The 18,540-nt window shown below is 41.7% G+C and overlaps 1 pseudogene; it reads right to left on the bottom strand.

Moving 5' to 3' along the window:
• Window positions 1-2,752: 2,752 nt before the first annotated feature.
• On the bottom strand, window positions 2,753-3,679 carry LOC149862674 (olfactory receptor 5BS1-like; annotated as a pseudogene).
• Between the last annotated feature and the right edge of the window lie 14,861 nt (window positions 3,680-18,540).

Below are 18,540 nucleotides of genomic sequence, written 5' to 3'. Positions count from 1 at the left end.
GCTGAGGCTTTGCAAACCTTAGCCCTTGACACAGAGGCTTGTGGTTGGCAGTGCCCCCATAGGAGATGCAACCAGTATCGATCCTGGCCCTGAGGTAGGTACCTTAAACCCAGGACTGGTGTAGGGACAGAGGGAGACCAAGGAGGAAGAGGCAAAGGCAGGATGAATGTCCAAGCCTGTGCTTCCAACCACAGCTGGAGAGGTGGAGGCTCCTCAGGGCACTTGATGAGCCAAAGCCTGGTATTGGCATGACAACACGGAGATCCACATGGTGAGTGGAAGGGTGTAGGGGAGGCAGAACCCCAGAAGCAACCACAGCAAGCCAATGAGTACCTTGTCTCTGGGTTGTGAGGAAGGAACACCATTGAACCCCTCTTTTCAGTTGTAATTCCATCAAGTCGTGGCAGACTAGTTAGGGGCCCAGACCATGGAGCTGGAGCATACTCACAGTGCCAGCAGGGTGCACCACACCGTGATTGTTTGACCCTGAGCAAAGAAGGAAGGCCCTTAAATAAGGAACATTTGGCACTCAGCCTAAGTCTTCCACCTTGGCTGCACCTAACAACCGATACTTATGCGAAAAGTGAGAAACAACCCTGATCTCTGTAAAAGCATGAAGCAGCAGGGAAAAATTACCTACTGGCCCAACATAATGAGCAGCAAAGCCCAGAACTATGAGGTAACCAGAGACACATAAGTCTGTGCTTCATTCTGGGGACTGCAAACACTGATCCTTGCCTCATATTCAACTCTGTCCCCTAAAGTTGGGCTTATACTGTACTCTTGGTTAGTTGGTTGAGCCAGGGAAAAAACGACTCTCTCACCAGGGGGGTAGTAAATCACTGGAACAGGTTACCCAGAGAGGTGGTGTAATCTCTTTCTGTGGAGGTTGATAAGATCAGGGTAGACACAGCCTTGGCTGTGACCTAGTTGGGGATGGTCCTGCTTTGAACAGGGGTTTCACTGGATGACTCTCTGAGGTCCCTTCCAACCCTAGTTTTCTATAATTCTATGCTTACCTGCACATAGGATCTCAGGTAATCCTGACATATGGACAGAGATGTCTTAAAAAACCCACCAAAAACTGGCACAGATCTAATGACTGCTTGAGACACAATTGGGTTATTTTCTATAGAAGGAAAGAAGGAAGAAATATGTTATGTAGACATGCAATAAAATTAGAACAAATAAAGACAAGTGGGAACTCATCACAGATCAGATGACATGCTGTAAAATAAAAAAGAAAACATGGCAGCTTACATCCAAAAGAAGTAGGGCTAAATGTTTACAGTTTAGCATTCACTTAGTAAGAAGCAATCAGGTAATTTGAACAGCTATTACCTTTCATTTCTCCAGCAAAAAGCGTTTGAATTTATGTTCACTCCTTTTAATGGGATTGTGTGTCCAACCTTGCCTGTTTGTCTGTCTATCTAGTGAAACAGATGGAGTCTGGGCATAAGTGCCAAAAAATGACGTTTTACAGTTGCATATATGCCATGCAGGCATGTAGAATTAAATAGGATTAAACCCACAGTATATACTTTATGTAATTTGTTGCTTACAGTCTTTTGCAGAAGTATCTACTGCAATCTACATACTACAGTAATCTATTTTGGCTATAATGGTTTAGGGTTCTGAATTTATTTTCATGTTACAACAAGTGACAGTTAACATTACTTTACTATAACTTCCTCAGGTCTTTATTTCAATAGGTTTGCTCAGATTTACTTTAGTCTAAGAGGACTTAGATTCTTGCCCAAATGTATTTCATATCTCTGAAAGGTTTCTGTAGACTCCATCAAGATATTACAGGTTTTATTTTTGTTATTCTGCAAAAAAACAAACAAAACCAAACAAACAAAAAACCTGGTTCCAGATTGTAGAGTATGGCATTTACAAAGTGAATACAATATGCTCTTCAGTCCTTTTTACTAGTTATTGACAAACTCCTCCTATTCCAGTTGTTGTTTTCCACTTGATTCTTTTACAACAAATCCCACCATCATAGGCTATACAATGAACTTTCCCAGTGATCTTAGGGATGAGGTGTTCACTACCAATTTAAAGGCCATGACATTTGATTTCGAAATTTCTGGAGTCTCCTTCATGGAGGAATGGCTTGTTGATAAACCACTGGATAAACTCATCTATTCTTACAAGTGAAGATCCAGGGGATAACTGTGTTTCTTGTATTAATTTGTCAGCTGTTTGAGGTTTTCCATCTTCTCCATTCTCATACAACTGCCTGTCACCTGATTCATTTACAGAAATCCCAGTACCATAGAATATGCAAGCCATATCATCAAGTACTTTTAGGAATAGAGAGCTTACTGCCGATTTAAAGTCAATATAATATCAGCTCCTAAATTGCTAAACACTCTTTTAGGAATGAGACGTGATGAATCACGTTTTTGACATATGGTGGGAAAGGCCAATCCCTACTTAGCCACTTCACAGAGCGAAAATTCAAGATAAATTTCAGGAAAACTGATATAGCTTAACATTGCCTAACCATATGCTCTTTTCACAATCTAGATAAAATACTTGGGGTAGTTCTCTCTGCTTGACATTTTTACATTCAGTGGCATTGGAAGCCCAGAGTAGTTTGATTATGATAATATTAATTGACCTGTGTTCCAGTATTATTGAGTAACATGTGTTCAACACACCCAAATACATCCAATAATAAGATGTTTTAAATTATATTTAGTTAAGGTTACAAAATTATTCAAAATAGTTAAGTTTAACTGCTTTAAGAACTTGATGGTTTCAATACTCTTCCCAGAGCTACATTTACTTCCTTATTTTTCAGACTGTAGATGATGGGATTTAACATGGGGGTTAAGATACTGTACTGGATGGAAAAAACTTGATCTAGGACAAATGAAGAAACAGAACTGGATTTCATGTATCAGGCAAAGCCTGTCACATACAGTAACGCCACCACAATGAGGTGGGAGCTGCAGGTGGAGAAGGCTTTTCTCCTTCCCTCTGCAGAGCTGATCCTCAGGATGGTAGAGATAATATTAATATAAGAAACCAGTGTGAGAAAAAAATTGCCCAAACCAATTATCAGAACAGAAGAAAGAAGAACTATTGTGTTGGCAAGTGTCTCAGTGCAAGACAGTGCTAGTAGTAAGGGAAGCTCACAGCTAAAATGCCTAATTTCATTGGGCCCACAAAAGTGCAACTTGAATACAGCAACTGTATTTACCAGTGAACCAGTCAGCCCTATTGTCCAGGAAAGACACACTAGCTGCCTGCACACTCTTGTGTTCATACTCCCTGCATAATGCAGGGGGTTGCATATGGCAGCATAACGGTCCTAAGCCATTGCTGAGAGTATGGATATTTCACTACCACTTGAGAGAAGGGTAAAGAACATCTGGGTAAAGCAAGAATTGACAGAAATGGTTTTATGTGTTGCCAGTAAATTCACCAGCATTTTAGGGACAGTGACTGAGGAACAGAAGATATCAATAAAGGACAGGTGAGACGGGAAGAAATACATGGGAGTATGAAGGTGAGAATCAGCTCTTATAATCAACATGATGACTGCATTCCCTACTAGGATGGTAAGGTATATCACCAAAAACACAAAGAATAGTAAAATTTGGATGTGTTGGTCACTAGTGAGTCCCAAGATGATAAACTCATTCACAGTGGTTTGGTTTTCCATCCCCTGGTAGTGAGCTATAAGAGGAGCAAAATATTTGGAATTAACATGGTGTCAGCAAAAGGAATTCCCATAAAAGAGAAATAAGTACAGACATACACTAAATCATGGACTTCATGAACTTTTCAAAGCTGGCTGATGGGACTGAAGAACAAAACTTACTGAGAAGCAGCTTTCCAGCTTAGAGGAAATTTTACTTTTTTTAGGAATTTGGTATTGGTGTGAGTCAGAATATTTCTCCCCCAAATTTACCACTCCCTATATGCTGCTCAATTGCCAAAGAGCCATGGTGCTTCATCTGGGCTTTCCAGGGTCCAAGTCCCCATTCTGTGGCAGGGAACCCAAAGGCTCTAAGAGCCATGGCTCTGGTGGGGGTTCCCCGGGCTTCTAAATATTCTTCTTTGGAGCTAAGAGCTAATCTTCATGTACAGCCAGACAGATCAGGGCTTTCACAATTGTGGCTTTATAGTAAAAAACATGCAAAATGTATCCTAATGACATTCAAGAACTGTGCACCTTAGAATTTCTGGGTATCTGAACCATGGACAGTTCATCTGATACCAGTTTCTTCAAGTCAATGCTTGTGGGCAGACTTACTGGGTGGACAGTTCTTGGACAAGTACATACCCTGCTAATACCTCTCAGCCCAGAACAAACCTGCCAACTAGTTTAACAGAAAAATGACACTGAACTCTGCACTAGTTCATATAGTCAGCTTCTGGACGACATAAAGTGAATTAGTATCAATTTTAGTATTTGCCCATATAATAAAATCCCATACTTTCTACTCCAAAACCACTGGGTGCCTATACATGCACAGGAAGGCTGCTCCAATGTGCTGTAACTACATCATGTCAGAGAAGACTCAATTATTCAAGTCTGCTGGAGTGTGGTAATTACTGTGCTGCAGCAGATTCTAATGCCTCATATATCAGCACCCCCATTCTGAAACATGGTGGTAGGGGCACTTAAAAGCTCATTTGATGAGCTTTAGTTAAAGCAAGCCCACCACCATTTTTCAGGGTGGGGACACGGATATATGACATGCTCTGGGTGCTTTAATTAGAGAGGTGCTTGGAGTCACTCTAATAAAAAGTGCCCCCCCCCCACACACACACACACTCCCAGAGCATGTGTATAAACACCTGTTGTGAGGGGTTGCAACAGGGTGAAAATTATGGAATAATGTCAATTGAAAAACATGTCCTAATTCATGTAGTTAGATGACTTCCTAAAGGTGCCAGAATCAATGTCAATGTTTCTTCTTTTTTAGTAGGTGTCATCAGTAGGTCTGGTTCACCATTTTATTACTGCATATTTACAACAGTAGAAGTACCATGACTTAAGTGGAATTAGCACAAAAGTGCTGTTAAAGTAGAGGTCTGCAATTTTCAACATAAACAATAACCAATCTATTGTTTGGGGCTATTTTTCATCCCTGCATGTTAAACATGTGACACAAGAACATCTAGAGTTCTTCTATTTAGCTGGAAGGATATTATAAGACAAGATCTTTCAAATAGATGGTCCACTTCACAAATCTCCAAGGTTCCTGATTGACAGAAGCTGTTAAACCAGTGCTTTCTAAAATCAGTCTTCTAGAGGTCTCTCACACTGTGCACTGAAAATGTTGTGGCAACCGAAACCCTTCCCATCAGCAATATGGCTTTTTAGCCCCTATTGTAGCATCTCTTTGATACGATTGCTGAAGTATTTTGCTTTCAGTCAAATCCATGTAATCCCAGGACTTCAAATTGACCTTAATATATATTTGCTTGTTTATTCAGAAGAGGAGGAAGAATCAGTCTGAAGTCACCCTATTTTTCTTGGCTCTCATTCCCTTCTATTTTTCCTGTAGCCTTAGCAGACCTTGTTCTGGATAAGCTCAAGTAACTTGAGTACTTAAATAGCACTGTTCTTTCTATGTGAGTAAATTTCATAGTAGAACAGCATTTGAAAGCCCAGATCACTGACCTGAATCTCCCTTTTTACACATGTTGACCTGCCAAATTGCAGGCACCTACAGTATTTGTAATGGATTCTGTCGGAGCATTAGAAATAATTCTGTTTCAATGCCAGCAAAAGGGAGTCTTGCAGGCCTGATATGTGGACTCACCTATGAGGTGGGAATCCTTGTTTCTGGTGTTTTCTCCAGGGAGTGCTTCTGTATTTTCCATGAAACTGTCATAGGGAAGAAAAAAAAAGACAAGGCAGCACTGACTGTTTAGTCCAGAACTGTTGAGACACCCACAGCAAAACTAATAACTGAAATGGTAGAGTAGAACTGGATTCATTTTTTGGCTCCTAGATAAACAGATTGGGCCTTCTAGGTCCCAGAAAGGGCACTTATGCACAGGTAGTCATTATTGCTGTGGTGTGTATTCCTGTGTGCATAGGTGCTTCCCTATTGCCCCAAAAGTAAAATATAGTCTCCTCGCAAAAGTGGCATTTTGGGGATTTATACAATCATGTACACAGCCAAATCTAGGCATTCTCTCTCTAATGCTCAGGCTAGAGGAATTTATGGGCATGTCATACACCTTTGTTTTTCTTATTCTTACACTATTTTTCCAGTGAAAAATATCTTTTACCTCCCTTTCCCCCTTCCCGCCCCAGATATACTTGCAGAAAATCTCCTTTCCCATGTTACAACCCTTGTACCCTAAGCTAGGCAAGCCAAATTCTCTTAAATTAAACTCCTGGTCACCCTGATTACCCTTCTTGACATATATTATAGTCTGAATTCATTTTTCTTAAAGAATGGCAACAATAGAATAAAAAATATAACTGCACTCACTAAAAATCCATACAGAAATAGTCATGTGATGTCCATCCATTAGCAAAGAGAGAGAGAACAGAGTCTGATGTTCTCACTGAAGTTCTACATATACCACATATTAGACTCAGTGAATAGTTAGTCTGTCTACCTTCCTACCTCCCCTCCCCTCACCCCTTACTTCCCTTCTCCCTGTCTCTCTCTCTCTCTCTCACACAAACATGGAACACAAGAATACATGTTACCCTTTACCCTGAAAAAAGCTCAGGGTGATGGAGTATTATTTGATTGTACATCCAGTATAAATATCTCCTCTTACTGCTCCTCCCTTCTAGAAAACCAAGAGACAATATTTTCAGGCTCTGAGACTTAACATTAATTTAAGAATCTAAATATATTCTGTGTACTCCAGGGACCTAGTATCTCTTGTGTAATTAGCTAAGAGTGTTTTACTCAGCAATGGACCATTTTGCAACCCAAAGCATGATAGATTTAGATTTATGTGTCTGTTTTGAGTCACTTTGAATATTGATTTATCTGTAGGTAATTGGCAGGTGAACATATTATAAAAACGCTACTGAATGGTATTTATCCACCTTTTCCAGTATTCTAAGAGCAAGCGTTTAATGGTTAACTCCATCAGCAGAGGCAGGGTCTGAAGGGTTGAACAGAAAACTAGTCAAAATGCTTCGCTTTGATTTCTCAGTAGTGTACAAATGCACATGGCTTAGATGTACATTAGCTGCAAATGCAACTTCACAACACACTTCAGGATAGTGTGGGCCAGCAGGGACACTTTAATGTATGTGGCCTTCAAGCTGTAGTGCACTTCCCGTAATATCTGAAAAGGAACTTTTTGCCCTTGGTACTCCCAGCACAAACTGCGAGGAAGGGTTGACCACCCTCTCTTCCTTTTCAGGAAAAAGGCCTATCTACCCCTGGCTCCCTTGCCTTATATCTTAGAGACTGTGGCATGTGTGGTGCAGGTAGGTCACGTAGTTAGCAGAGCAAGTCGAGAGACTGGTTCACAGAAAGCCAGGAGTCAAAGCCAGAATTCATAGTAAGCCACGAGTCACTGAACTAGAAGGCAAACATGGGGTTCAACATAAGCTGGAAACCTAAGTCATACTTTGGGGTAGATCACAAGTCAAGGGCATAGTTAAGAAAGCTAGAAGTCAAGCCGAAGTTTTAGGTAAAATGCGAATCAAAGAACTGTGAAGAGGACAGGAAGAAGAACCAAGGGTTTTGCCCAGACCACCTGCTCCTGTTGTGGGGTATGCTTTAAAGGATTGAGCAGGTGGATCCTGTTTCCTGCCTCCTTGATTAGGACTGTCTGGGTTTAGCATTTGGATCTGAGCTCTTACATCATGAAGTGCTACTTGGATGCCAGGAAACTCTTCAAGTACCAAGTAAGAAGCTGCTGGATAAGCACAGAATATTTTTCTAATTCCCAATATGCTGCCTGAGTGCTAAAGAGCCATGGGACTTCATCTAAGTTTTCCAGGATCCAAGTCCCTGCCCCGTGGCAAGGAACATAGGAGCTCTAACAGATGTGGCTCTGGCCAGTGTTCCCCAGGCTTCTAGACATTCTGCTTTGAAACTGAGAGCAAAGGTTCGTTTAGAGCCAGACCCATCAGGGCTTTCAGGATTGTGTCTTTATAGCAAGAACATGCAAGTTGGATTCTGATGATGGTCAAGAACTGGGCACCTTAGAATCTCAGTGAACCCGGACCATGGAAACTTCATCTGATGACACTTTCTTCAAGTCAAGGCTTATAGATAGATGCACTGGTTGGACAGTTCTTCAAGAAAGAAAGAGATCTGTGTATGCTTCTTGGCCCAGAGAAAAGCAAGAAAGCATAAAACATCCATTTTCCCACACAAGTTAAGTTTTTTCAGAACAAATTGTGGCACCTGTTTATTCTGAGTGCTGATGTTAAATGGATATAATTTGTTAATTTCATATTGAGCTTACTTCCAAATTTCCTTGTTGGTTCTTCCTTCTCTATTTAATCAATCCCAAGTGACCTTATGATTATTGGCTGTTACTCTCTTCTTTTTTCTGGTAACCTTAGCAGACTATGTTCTATATGAACCCAGGTAACTTGGATGCTGAAAAGAACAAATGGGCCCTCATTTACAAGCCCAGATCACTGATCTGGATCTGCTCAGACAGCCCTTGTACATGTTTGTTGACCTGTCAAATTGCAGGCACCTATTTGTATGAATTCTGTTGCAGGATTGGGAGCAATTCTGTTTCAATACCTACTCTGAATTTTCCTCTCATTTCTTGCTTTTACCACATACATGAAATAAACCATTATTTGTCCAGCTGTTTCATCCCATCCTTAAAGACAAAGCACCAAATATACCAACACAATGTATTATTAATTTGTCATTTTCTTTTTTCCTATTTTCTGACAGCACCTATTGTTATATATTATTTTTTTATATAAATCTTCATCATAGCATTCTTGCCTTTGCATTAATTTTTAAGGCCCTTCTCATCATACTGTACAGTCATCATTAATGTCTTTTAAATAAAACCATGTAAAGGTTTGCCTGAGGTTGGGAAATTTAGCAAGCCTGTAGAGAGCTAACTAAAAAAACCCATAAAACAAACAAAGAAAAACCCATAGTTTAAAATTCATTTTCTATATGTTGTAATGTAGAACGTAATAACAGACACACAAAATACAGTGTGAATTAGGTAGTTATGAAGTTTTCACTTGTCAAAAATAAGACATTTTTTGAAGGTTTTAATGTAGTTTTGCATCCAATCTAAAGTTATGGATAATTGAACCAAAATAAAACAAAACAAAACACAACCTAGTAGAAGGATCAAACAAAATCTAAAACATTAAAAACCCTTCTCAGAAAACTAAATGTTTAATGATTAAATGTTAATCTTTAACCAGCCCTGACTAGCAGATATTTAACTGGTCCTGTCTGTGTTAAATGTGCTCCAAGAAAACCTAGTAGATTAGGCTTCTCAGGACTCCAAGGCATAAGAATGCAGTTTCTGAATCCTGACTGGGTTTGGGCATAACTGAGGTGCAAAACTGCACATAGCCTAGGGCTATCCTGACATACCACAAAGGTTGAACACAGGGTACTTTGGAAAACTTAAAACATGAAAATGCCTGTAGGGTCTTACCCTTTGCCTTCACAACAAGAGCACAGAATGGACTTAAACCATTTTCTTAGCCTCCAGGCTCTCACATAGCAGTGCTGTGAGGTACTGGATCATACCTACTCTTCACAGTGGAACATCTTGCATGCCTGGCCATCCTTTGCTTCCAGCCTGTCTGTTAGCTGGTGTGTTGTGGCCTAGTAGGGGGAGACAAGTGAGAAAAGACTCCTCAAGCTGTTCTGTGCACCCAGAACCAAGGATAACAGCAGAAAAAAGAAGAGCTATTTTGTTGATGAATGTCCTGGAGCAGGACAGTGTAAGTAAATGGGGAAGGTCACAGCTAAAATGCCCAATGTCATTGGGCCCACAGAAGTGCAACTTGGACACAGGAACTGTATTGACCAGAGAATGCGTAACACCCATTGTCCAGCAGACACCCACTAGCTGCCTGCACACTCTTTTGTTCGTAGTCCCTGCATAATGCAGTGGGTTACATATGGCAGTATAACGGTCATAAGCCATTGCTGAGAGCATGGATATTTCACAAGAACCTGGGAGAAGCATGAAGAACATCTGGGTAAAGCAAGAATTGACAGAAATAGACTTATATGTTGCTAGGAAATTCACCAGCATCTTAGGGACAATGGCTGAGGAATAGCAGATATCAACAAAGGATAAGTGAGAGAGGAAGAAATACATGGGGGTGTGAAGGTGAGAATCAGCTTTTATAACCAACATGATGACTGCATTTGCTGCTAGGGTGATTAGGTATATCATCAAAAACACAAAGAACAGTAAAAACTGAAGTTGCGGGTCACTGGAAAGTCCCAAAAGAATAAACTCAGTCACAGTGGTGTGGTTTTCCATTCCCAGGTATTGACCTGTGTGAAAAAGAATTATCATAATTACGGTCAATGGAATTGCAATAAGATGAAAAGAAATGCAGATAGACAGCAGGATAAGGTTATAGTGACATGGCTACATGGAATATTTGAATACTCAAACTGACTGATAAGCAGGTTTCCAGCTCAACAGAAATCTTAAGTTTTTAAAAAATTGGTTTTAATCCAAGTCTATATCTATATTTATAGCTATATCTATAGCTATACAGACACACATACACAGACACACACACACATATATCTATATATCCGCAAATATGTATATGCATATGTATATGTATGTATATAAAGATATCTCCCTGATTTTTTTCAAACTCAACATGTTGCTGTCATGTCCCAGACCTGGAAGATTTATCCCAGTTTCTTCAGGTGCTACATCTCAGCCGTACAGCATAGAGACCACCATGTGTAATAGACCTAGCTCTGGTTCTGGTCTATTATCTATTATCAGATTTTTAGGCATTATGCTGTGAAGCTGTAGCAAAACCCCCGGGTTTTTTTTTTAATTTTTAAAAATGCATTCCCTCCCCCTCCCCAACCATTTCTGACTTTGTCTCTCCCTCTCTATTCCCTATAGATAAGTATAAGTGAGCTAAGACATAGGATAAGCTTCAGCATTTTATTTTGGTAGCAAGTTCTATTTGTTTTGTTTTTTCTCCTTCTTTATATTGGATAATTTTAATGTTTATATTGATTTTTACTGTTCTATATTACTGTTTTACTGATACTATATGATTTAAGTCTACTTATGTAAGTTAGCATAAGTCATGTCAAGTTTCCATTTTGTTTGTCAAACCTCCATCCTGTCCCCAGGCCAGGTTGTGTAACTCATAACTCACACCTACCCCTCCTCTGTAACTTGGTTCCTGAATGAATGGGGATGAATGAGGGTGCTTGAGAGAAAATGGCATGTCTAAAAATAGCTCCCTCTGAATGACTGAACCATTAACACAAATACCCACACCAATGACCCAGTCCTTGGAACCACCCTCAGTATTCAAGAAACAAAAGATGAGGCAACCCACCATTATGCCAAGGCTGCACATGCTCAGTAAGAACACCTAGAGCCCTCTGGAACAGAACTGACCTTGCCTGGACAGGTCCTCCCCATAGGAGATTAGATATAGTCTTCCCCATAAAAGGGGTAGTAAAGGCTGACTCCTTGAGATGCCCTCTCTATCTGGACCAGCATCATGCCACACCATCTATCCACCCAGAGGCCCTGCTGGCGACACGCCTCTGGACTATACCTACTGGACAAGGACCCTTTCCAGCCTGGATAGGTAGCTATCACCCCCACCCCCTCTTCAACCAGAGACTTGGATTCTGCTTCTCTTCCCTATCTGGATTCCAACACTTCCACTGAGTCTCTTTCTCCTGCTGCCATTGTGAGTGTCATGAGTTTTGCCTGTCAGCAGCCAGAGGTGCAGGGCCCCAGAACTCAGAAGCCCTGCACTTATCTCCTTGACAGCTGGCAGGCTTCCTGGCCTCATCAGGGGCTAACATCCCTGCAGCTTTCACCCTGATGTGCCTTAACACATACACAGTGTCACCATGTCACGAGATTTGCTTGTCTGCAGCTTAAGGTGCAGTTTCCCCAAAACCCCTGCACCTATCTCCTTGAAGCCTAGCAGACTTTATGCCCTGTGAAGGAGCTTCCATTCCTGCAAGTTTAATCCAAATCAGGCCAGAAATGACAAAGTTATAGGCTGTTTCAAGCTTCTCCATTATAGCCTACTGGTGAAACATTGAAACAGCGTCGAAACAGTGAAACTATTTCAACAAAATGAAATGGAACAGTGGTTTCAAATTGAAAACTAAATTTGAAAAGAAACACTGTTCCATCAGAACATTGAAATGCAAGTGGAAATGAAACGGTCCCGTTTCACACAGCCCTGATCCCTGGCTCAATTTCAGATCAGTTAGAGGACAGGTCCTCTATTCAATGCTTCTGGGCAAACCCACTCAATGGAAAGTCATTGAACAAGAAACTCAGGCTCTCCAGTGCCTCCTGGGCCAGAAGAAGTCTTCCTGCAAAAGGAAGCCTGGAAGATCCATTTCCCAGCATGAGGACAGGGACATAGGCATGGATTCACTGGAGAAAGAAATTACCAAGCCCAACATAATCTGCATGAGAACTGGTTGTGCATCAAACAAATAAATATTTTGCTATTGAATTATTGGATCAGAAAATTTGCATACAACTCTAAGCCACTTAATTAATCCAGTTCTATGCTTCATAGCACTGAACAAAATTAAGTGAACTGTTTTCATGCCTTTTGTTGTGACTCACCAGGTGTCAACATCTTGTTCAAAGAGTGCTCACATGTTCTGCACATTGGGAGCCATCAAACAAAAAATTTTCCATGAGACACTATGTATTAAATCAATTTGTTTACGCTGAATCCCATATAACCCAGCCCCCAGGAGAAATAGGGTTTTCAGCAGGAGAAACATTATAGTATGTTAGGAAACTGAATTAGAAATCACCTCACCTAATTGTGATTGTTCATAGTTAAATGACTTCCTAAATATGCCATAGTGAATGTCCATGCCTTTTAACTGTCAAAGGCTGGCATCCAGGATCCCTTTAGAGTTGCAGGCAGCAAGGAATATGAAGGTAAGAAGAAGGGCTTTTATAAGTATATTGGTAGCAAGAAGAGGACCAGGGAAAGTGTAGGTCCCTTACTGCATGGGGGAGCCAACCTTATCACAAAGAATGCAGAAAAGGCTTAAGTACTAAATGCCTTTTTTGCCTCAGTCTTCAATGGCCTTCAGTCTTTTGCCTTCAGTAATCAATGGTTCTATGTCTAGTTGCCAGCCAGTATCAAGTGGAGTGCTCAAGGGGTTGGTCCTGAGGCTGGTTTTATTCAATGTCTTCATTAGTGACCTGGAAAATAGCATAGAGTGCACCCTCAGCAAGTTTGCAGATGACACCAAGCTGTCAGGAGTAGTAGATACATTGGAGGGTAGGGCTAGGATTCAGAATGACTTAGACAAATTGGAGGATTGGGCCAAAATGAATCTCATGAGATTCAACAAGGACAAATGCAAAGTCCTGCACTTAGGACAGAATGCGCCAGTATAGGCTGGGGACTGACTGACTGGGCAGCAGCTCTGCAGGAAACGGCCTGGGTATTACAGTGGACAATAAACTGAATATGAGCCAACAGTGTGCCCTTGTTGCCAAGAAAGCTAATAGCATCCTGGGCTGCATTGGCAGCTGTGTTGCTAGTAGGCCAAGGGAAGTGATTATTCCCCTCTATTCAGCACTGGTGAGGCTACATCTGGAGTACTGTGTCCACTTTGGGGCACCTCACTACAGAAAAGATGTGGCCAAATTGGAGAGAGTCCAGCAGAGGGCAACAAAAATGGTGAGGGGGCTGGGGCACATGATTTACAAGGATATACCCTTACGGCATACACAAAAGAGTCAGGCCTGATCCTTACCTGCCTCTCTGGTGGTGGGTAGGGAAGGGTGAGCTGTGAGCAGGCCGAGCAGTCCCTGAGCCACGGTGGGGAGAGAGGCTGGTGCTTCCCTCCTGAGAGCCCTTCGAGCCTTAATTTTCTATGATTCTCTTACAGAACCTATACAACAATACTACTAACATCAGTTCAGTAACATCATCTCGGCATGAAACTGAGGATAGGATAGTGAGTTCCAAAACCCTGTGTAAGATAGGCATGCAAGTTTCAACACAAGCAATTAAAAAATGTACTGTTTTTTTTACTATTTTCTTTCCCTTGTATATTAACCATATCAGACATTAACATTTATAGTTGTTCTCTTCTTCTGGAAAAAGTTATAGGCTTAGATTTTTTCAAGATGCTGGTGTTGCTCTTGTTTTTATGACTTCTTAAAAGGTCTACTCAGGACACTTTATAGTAGTGGTGTTCAACTATCTGGCCCTGGAAGCCAGATTAATGATTTGGAGGGACAGTTAACAGGTCAAGTCCCACAAGTAGGGGCAGTCATAGGCTGAATCCAGCAGAGACAGTCTATGCATGTGATCCAGTCAGTCCTGTGAGCTAGATTGAGCCCTGAAGCAAACCTGCATGCTGGCCTGGCCCTCTTCACTGGATCAGTCTAGAGCAGGGATCATATCTTCTGGCTCACAGAGTCAGAAATTTGGCAGAAAGGGCATGACGGTAGCATCAGATTTTGTCTCTGGAAAACAAAGTAATTAATGCTGCAACTCCTTCCCCACCACCAAATTTTCAGTCACAGTGGCAGGCTGTATTTGGCCCGGGGGTTGAAGGCTGAACACCACTGCTTTGAAGGATACTGACTTTCAGATATTGTTGATCTGGCGCTTTCTTAAAACAAACAAACAGACAAAATAACAACAGCAATAAAAACTTCTCCTTTTTGTCTTGCATTTAGCATCCAAAACAAAGAAACACCTAAGAACTTGATCAGCAGCAATACAGGGTCTTCCAACCTACTCCTAATATCTATTTGATTCCATTGCCTTTTTTTGACCTGAATCAAATCTGTGTACCTACTGACTTCCATTAAGTCTTAATGTAATTTATTATAAAAAATATTTCTTTATGTAGAAGCGGAGGCTGAATACATTTCCAACTCCATTGTTTTTATTGACTCCCTCTCCATCCATTTTTCCTAAGTCTTACCCGATGTTATTCTTTATGTACTCAGGAAATGGAAAGGTTGAATAATAAATGTAGTTTCATGTGAATACAGTTCACAGTAAAACAGCACTGGAAAGCCGAGATCACTGAACTGGTTCTACACAGGGAACTCCTGTAAACATCCAATGGCAGGCCAATTATAGGGACCTATTTATATGAATTTTGGTGAAGGATCAGAATCAAACCAATTTCAACCAGCATGATTTGGAGGAAAAAAACCCAACAACTGGATAAATTCCCAGGTGTGTTTATTTCATTCTCAAGACAATTATTCATTAAATCAACCATGCATTTCCCCTTCTTTTACCTTTCATTCAAAATATTTTATCATCACATCTTAATTTGTTATGCACATTTTTCAACTCATCACCTGTACTTCGGAATTATTTCTAGTCATATTGATCATATTACGAATAGCATGACTGTATCTTAAATTCTAAACTCAAACCTTGGTTTTAGTGTACAGCTGGGGCATTTAGTCATTTTTTAGGGAACGGAAGGCTTGCATTAAGGACATGCCAGCCAATAGTTTCAACGACCTTCAAGTGCAAGAAAAAATGCTGAGAACCTCAGAGAAGCATGAATTTTTGTATGGAAAAAAATATTTTCATTCAAATTGCCAAATTGTCAATGAATAAACATAATAAAACATACATCATTTAAAATGCCCATGTCTTTCTATGTTTTTTAACACAGACAAGCAAATAAAAAACCTACAAAACTACAGTGAGATTTTCAAATATCAGTCATATTTCAAGGTTGGAATATAGCTTTTTATCTGATCTAAAATCCCAGGCAATTAAAAGAAAACGAAAGCAAGAACAAAATCCCCGAAATTAAAAATTATTCCAGAAAACCCAAATGGCATCTTTAACCAGCTCTGAATATCTTTACTAATGATAGCATTGGCAATGGGGAAATCTTTGAAACCCATGCTTTCAAGTTCCCCTAGAACAGAGACTTTGGGAAGAAAAAGGACCAAATTCCAGTGACGTTCAAAAAAGAGCAGCATTCCCAAACCTTCTGGTGAACCTGTACAGAATAGACTTAAAGGATTATAGGCCAGAGAGTAGAAAAGGGAAAATGACTGCCCTGGGAAGAGGAAACCCTTGATTCTGGTCTCTTCCCCAAAAAGTGCTTTTGTATTCCATGTTAAATGTCCTTGGAGGTTGGGGTGGTGGAGGATCAGACCTGAAAGTGCCACCATGAGGACCAACATTGAGGAGATACCAACAAATTGAACACCCTGAACAGTAGGCTACAGGTTACTGACCTTGATGGTTTGGACACTCTCTTAGGGGGCATTAACTTTTGCTCTTAAAGCACAGGAGAGATTTGAATACTGGTACCCGAAGTCCTGGGTAAATGCTTAACAACTGAGCTAATGACCATGGCTTGTTGTGAGAAAAAAAGTAAGAGAGAGTGAGAGTGAGTGTGAGTGTGTGTGTGTGTATTAGCACTAAAAGAAAAACCACCAGTTTTGGTTCCTCAGAAACTTTAAATCGAAGAACACAATCTCTGAATACTTGTAGGGGTCAGGCATGAGCGACATGCAGAGCTGCTGGTCATTCCCAAATCTGGGACTGTCAGGGCCAGCACAGCAGGGCATTTCTGGCCACTTGGCAAACTTAAGAAGCTTCAACAGGGACATGCCCTATAGGGCTTGGCACCTCCAGCATAAAGTCACAGCTCAGCATAACATCTCAGGATTATAAATTGGGTTTAGCCACCTATGTTTTGTTAGTCTCCATTTTCATAGATTTCATAGATTTCATAGACATCAGGGCTGGAAGGGACCTCGGGAGATCATCGAGTCCAGCCCCCTGCCCAAGGGGCAGGAAGTCAGCTGGGGTCATAGGATCCCAGCAAGATAAGCATCCAATTTACTCCTGAAGGTGTTCAATGTAGGTGCTTGAACCACCTCCGCTGGCAGACTGTTCCAGACCTTGGGGGCTCAGACAGTAAAGAAATTCTTCCTTATGTCCAGCCTGAAACGGTCTTGCAGGAGTTTGTGACCATTCGACCTCGTCATCCCTTGGGGCGCTCTGGTGAACAGACGTTCCCCCAGATCCTGGTGGTCACCCCTGATAAACTTATAGGTGGCCATCAGATCACCCCTGAGCCTGCGCTTTTCCAGGATAAAGAATCCCATGTCTCTCAGCCTATCATCGTAAGATCTGTTTTCCTGACCTCCGATCATGCGCGTGGCTCTCCTCTGGACTCTCTCAAGCTTCTCCACATCTTTTTTGAAGTGTGGAGCCCAAAACTGGACGCAGTACTCCAGCTGCGGCCTCACCAAGGCCGAGTACAAGGGGAGAACGACGTCCCAGGATTGCTCGAGAAGCATCTATGGATGCAAGCCAGCGTTTTGGTCACTTTATTAGCCGCAGCATGGCATTGCAGGCTCATGTTCATCTTGTGGTCAATGACGACCCCCAAGTCTCTTTCTTTTGTAGTGCTATCCAACGTAGCACTGCCGAGCCTATAAGGATGCTGCAGGTTTTTCCTCCCAAGGTGGAGAACCTTGTATTTTTCAGTGTAAAACACCATCAGGTTCTCATTCGCCCATTTGCTGAGCTTGTCCAGGTCAGCCTGGATCACCCGCCTATCTTCTGGCGTGGATGCTTTGCCCCAAAGTTTGGTGTCATCGGTGAACTTGGCCAGTCCACTCCTGACTCCAATGTCCACATCATTAATGAAGATGTTGAACAGGATGGGTCCCAGGACAGAGCCTTGAGGGACCCCACTGGTCACAGGGCACCACGATGAGTGACTGCCATCGATTACAACCCTCTGGGTCTGACCACAGAGCCAATTTCCCAGCCAGCGGATCGTGGTGGAGCCAAGGCCACAACTGGGCAGTTTGGCCAAGAGGTGATCATGGGATACCAGATCAAAAGCTGTTTTGAAGTTAAGATATATGACATCAACCTCATCTCCCTCGCCCAGGTGATAGGTCACCTGGTCATAGATGGAAATGAGATTGGTCAAACAAGACCTACCCGCAACAAACCCGTGCTGGCTATCCCTTAGGATGTTAGCCTGGGCCAGTCTATCAAGGATGGCCTCCTTAATAAACTTTTCTAAGATCTTCCCCAGGATAGAAGTCAGGCTAATGGGCCTGTAGTTAGCTGGATCCACTCTCCTTCCTTTCTTGAAGATCGGCACCACATTGGCCTTTTTCCAGTCTTCGGGCACTACACCAGTGTTGGCTTTTCTGGTTTGCTCCCTGCAGGACCGGACCAGCACAGAATAATCCTCCTTGGAGGTAAATCCCGTCCTCCATCCTTTGTAGGCTTTCCTTTTTAGCCGTAGGAGGTCCACTAGGTCCCTGGAGAGCCAGGAGGGCTGCTGTGCCTTCTTGCTGCCTTTCCTCTGTGTTGGAATAGATTTAGCTTGT

The sequence above is a fragment of the Crocodylus siamensis genome, chromosome 6 (genome assembly GCF_052110815.1).
Source record: "Crocodylus siamensis isolate JL-2025a chromosome 6, ASM5211081v1, whole genome shotgun sequence".
Taxonomy (NCBI): domain Eukaryota; kingdom Metazoa; phylum Chordata; order Crocodylia; family Crocodylidae; genus Crocodylus; species Crocodylus siamensis.
Note: the sequence above shows the minus strand (reverse complement) of the source record. Positions and strands in the feature narration are given on the sequence as shown.